This window comes from Microtus ochrogaster, unplaced genomic scaffold (assembly GCF_000317375.1).
Source record: "Microtus ochrogaster isolate Prairie Vole_2 unplaced genomic scaffold, MicOch1.0 UNK14, whole genome shotgun sequence".
Classification (NCBI taxonomy): domain Eukaryota; kingdom Metazoa; phylum Chordata; class Mammalia; order Rodentia; family Cricetidae; genus Microtus; species Microtus ochrogaster.
Genome location: NW_004949112.1, coordinates 7,298,520 through 7,303,573, shown reverse-complemented (window position 1 = coordinate 7,303,573; position 5,054 = coordinate 7,298,520).

Sequence of the window (5,054 nt, the reverse complement as noted above, 5' to 3'; positions counted from 1 at the left end):
TAATCTTTCCCCTGTGTGAGCTGAGGCAAAAATGAGATGAGAATATGTATCCACGGTTACGTGAACATATTGCATGCGCCCAAAAGATGGAACATGGGTGACATCCATTTGCCATAAATGATTAGGGGCAAGCCCATGAGGATTAATTCCCAAATGGGAAACAGTTAAAAGTTCTGTGCACAGAGAGCATTTTTTTAACAATATTAGTAGCTTGCTCTCGAGATATCTTACAATGAAATCTTAAAGATCCAGCATTGAGATGAAAATGATTATGAACTTTTTCTGCAGCTTCATAAGATTTGGGATTCATTACATAAATCTGACGAGTAAGCTGATCAGCCAAAGTGTTTCCCTCACTCAAAGCACCAGGGAGGTCAGTATAAGCTCGCAAATGCCCTACGTACAGATCAGGCCCAAAGTAAAGTTTGAATAGCCAATAACTGCATCTGGACTCGAGATACAGAGGCAATATAAGCTGCAGTTTCCAACGGTGCAAGAATTTTGCTTATATATTGACTGTCAGTAAAAAGGTTAAATGGAATATCAACATATTTCTCTTGGGCCATCTGGACAGCAACCAATTCAGCCATCTGAGCAGAGTTAGTATTAACAGACTGAATATCAAAATCAGGAGGGGAGTCTACTACAGCTCTCCCGGTGGAAGATCCATCAGTAAACATATTTTGTGCCCCTGCCAGAGGCTGCAAAGAAATAATTTTAGGGAAACATACAGGATGATTTTTAAAGAAGGTGACTAACTTATGGGAAGGATAATGATTGTCTAACTTGCAGGGATTAGTGCATAAAAACAAAGTCCAATCTTTAGCAAAATTTTGCAACCAAGTTATTTCTGCCTGGGTATACGGTGTGATAACCTTATCAGGTAACATTCCAAAAGTTTGCAAACTAAGTTTATACCCTTTCTGAATAACACGTAGCACAGCTGATGGATATGAGATAACAATTTTTACAGGTGACACATGTTCATGCACCCACAGGATGGGTCCTTGCTGCCAAAAATCTCCAGTAGGACTATGCTTGGAGGGGAAAATTACCAACAGCAGTGGCTGATTGTAGTCAATATAATGAATATGAGCAGAGGCAAGCTTTTCTTCAATTAAAGTAATACATTGCCTTGCTTGAGGTGTTAACTCACGAAAGGAGGTTGGGTCTGGATTCCCCTGTAGAATGTCAAAAAGTGGTTTTAAGTCTCCAGTAGGAATACCCAGACTGGGCCGGACCCAATTCAGGTCTCCAAGCAACTTTTGAAAATAATTTAAAGTTTGTAGTTTATCTAGGCGAAGAGTAGATTTTATTCCTGTCTGCAACAGCTGATGCCCTAAGTATTGATATGGAAACTGTTGTTGTACCTTTTCAGAAGCAATAACTAACCCAGCATGTGCTAGGCCTTCTTGCAAGTCAGCAAAAGCCTCAAGGACTATTTCTGGGTCCTGTCCAGCTAGTAGGATGTCATCCAAATAATGACTTATATACAGTTGAGAATATTTATACCTTATAGGGGCAATAACCCGTGCCACAAACATTTGCCAAATTACAGAACTATTGGCCATACCCTGGGGCAATGTTACCCATTGGTAGCGCTTGTATGGTTCTTTGAAATTTATAGACTGTACACTGAAAGCAAATTTATCAGAGTCTTTTGGATGCAAGGGAATGGTGAAAAAACAATCCTTTAGGTCAATAACTAAAAGATGATATCCTGCAGGAATACCTACAGGCCGAGGCAACCCAGGTTGAGTTGCCCTTATAATTTCCATGCAATCATTTATTGCTCTAAGATCTTGCAGCAACCTCCATTTACCAGACTTTTTCTTAATAACAAAGATAGGGGTATTCCAGGGAGAAGTGGATGGCACTATGTGTCCTGCTTCTAGCTGTTCCTGGACTAGAGTACGAGCAGCCTGTAATTTCTCTTTACTCAGGGGCCATTACTCTATCCAAACAGGTTTTTCATTTTTCCATTTTATAGGAATGCTTTCTGGCTGCTCTGCAATGGCCCCTAGGAAAAATTTCCTAACCCTGCACACTGTCCAGGTGACTGTTGTATTATTTTCTTGTCTGCTAAAATCTGCACATCTCCTTGCAGATTTTTGCCCAAACCCTGACCAGGGACAAAGCCCTGCTTCGATAGCATATGCTGCACAGGTTCAGTGGTCAGAACTGCTCCCATAGCTTGCAAAACATCTCTTCCCCACAAATTAAGAGGAAGATGTTCCAGGACAAATGGTTTAAAAATGCCCTTATGGCCTTCTTCATCCTCCCAATCTAAATATTGAGTACTGCATTCTGGAGAACTGGCCGTTCCTATCCCCTGCAAGGTTGTAGAGGCTAGTTGTAGAGGCCAGGCTGCAGGCCAGTGCTTTTTAGCAATCATTGAAGAATCAGCCCCTGTATCAGGAAGGCCTTGGAACCTTTTCCCATTGACTGTTAAAGTAAGGGTGGGGTGGTTCTCTAAACTAGAAACCCAAAAAGCTCCAGGGGATCCTGTGGAGCCAAATCCCTTGTCCCCTCGTTCTTGTTTAAAGAAAGGATTAGTAAAGCGAAACACGGGCAAAAGTACTAATTGAGCTATTCTCTCTCCCTGAGGGATGACAAGGACTCCCATACCAGCTTCAATCATAATTTTAATTTCTCCAGTGTAATCACAGTCTATAATTCCTGGTAAAATTTTGATTCCCTTGAGCGTAGAACTACTTCTACCCAAAACTATACCTACTGAACCCTCTGGGATAGGTCCAAATACTCCAGTCCCCAAGGCCTGCACACCCATTTGTGGGATCAATACTAATTGGGCGGAGGTACAGAGATCTAGTCCTGCACTTCCTGAGGTGCCTCGTACGAGGTCTTTGACAGTGAGGCATTTCTCTGAGGAATGAATCTGATGGGAGCTGCTGCTCCACTCATGGCCCCATACACTTGTGTTTTGGGGGCCCGGGGCAGGCCCCTCCCCCTGTTTTTTGACCTGGGGATAAGATTTCCTTGACTGTCCATCTTAGAGTGACAGTCGTTGGCCCAGTGAACTCCCTTTTGGCATTTTGGGCAAACATCTGGATTTCCTCTAGGCTGATTAATTGCTCCTTTACCAGCAGGACAGTTCCTTTTGAGGTGTCCTGACCTTCCACATTGAAAACAATTCCTAGGCCTAGCTCCACCTTGGCCTTCCTTAAGGGCAGAAACGATGACCTGGCCCATCACATGGGTGCCATCAATGTCTCTACATAATCGAATAAAGTCATTCAAATCTCCATCTCTATGGGGGCATAAAACTTGCTGACAAAACTTATTTGCATTTTCGAAGGCCAAATGTTTAATGACTGGCATAGCTGAATCCACATCCCCAAAAATGTGACTTCTCACCTGTAGAAGGCGGTCAATGAACTCAGAATAAGGTTCTGAAGATCCTTGAAGGATCTTAGAAAGCTGTTCTCATGATCCTTTGGTAGGTAAAGTTTTCCAAGCTTTAACGGCTGCTGCAGCTATCTGAGCATAAATTGCAAGATCATAAGCAATCTGTGCTTCTAAGCTAGCATATTGTCCTTCACCAGTTAACATGTCAAGGTTATTCTGGGGGAAACATGCTTCAGCATTTTTGCCTGCAGTCTTTTTGCAATTTTCCTGCATTTCACCTCTCCATAACAAGTAATCTCCCCCTGAAAGACAAGCCCTGCAAAGCTGCATCCAGTCACTGGGTATAAGGTTGAGTTCTGCAAAGGATTCCAACAAAGCTACAGTGAAAGGAGCATGAGCTCCATAGTCCACAATTGCTTCTTTTAACTGCTTAATATCCTTAAAGGCCAGAGGGTTATATTGCCTGGCCCTCTGTCCCTGCTGATCAATCTTTTCCACAACAGGATAAATCTGCTTCTCTCCAGTTAGATTATTTAACCTGTCCCGGATCTCTTGGATTTCTGCCTCTAAGTCCATAGGGGCAGAAGCAGTAGTGTAAGGATTATGCGGAGGAGGTCTCATGGAGACATCTCCGTTTGCTTCCTTCCTTTCCTCTTTTTCTAACTTCTTTTTTATCAGTGCGATCTCCTTTTCTAACATTTCTTCTTCTTCTTTTATATCCTTTCTATTACTTCCTGTTCCTAAAACTTACTGTTCCTCAAAACTCTTAATAGAACTCATAGATTCTACTTCCTGAATCTCCTCAAGGGTTTTGTTTAAACTCTCTAATTGCTCTTTTACTTTAACATCATCATTGAGAAGAGCAACTCTGACCAAGTGCCATAGTGAAAATATCGCCATGGGGAATTCTTGTGGCCCTCGCTCTTTCAGTGCATTTTGAAGATCAGCCTTTACCTGCTCTCAATCATTAATGTTAAACGCCCCTGCATGTAGGAACCAGGGACTAAACTCTTAAAACTGTCTTAATAATCTCTTGTGCTGTCTCAACTTTAATACCGGTGCCTTTATTTTCCAAAAGACCTAACAACTGGCCTGTTAACCAGCCCTTTAACACTGGAACAGAATAACTTGCACCCATAACCAATTCACCCTCGCCACACAATTTCTTACCTGCTGGCCAGCCTTCCCGAGGGCAACCTCTCAGGGATCCCTACTTCCCGATCTTGCAGATGGGTCTAGTTGCCAACGATCATCTCGCTGGGGCCTCCAATTGTAACACCCAATTTGGTGTTACACCCTCGGTACAGTTCGTGCACCACTGTACCGAACGCGAGTTGGGCAAGGGCCTGGAGATTGAAAAGAACACACAGAGAGACCAGGGTCATTCGAAAGGAGATCAGCCGAATGCCACTTTATTCAGCCTTTGGGAAGTCCTTATCTACCTAACTGCAGCACAAGGATTTCCTCCCAGGCAGGTGGGAAATTATCATATTAACAAAGGAGTGAATGCCCTACAGCTAACCACCAGCCTGGGCAGGGCTACCACAGAAACACACAGGAAGCTTAGTTAGTTGATCATAAACTGTCCCCACGAATGCACCACAGGAATAAGGGAGACCAGGGCCCTACATGAATAAATCAAACATTTTTTTCAGTTCATAATCCTGTAGAAATGTCAGCTTCTT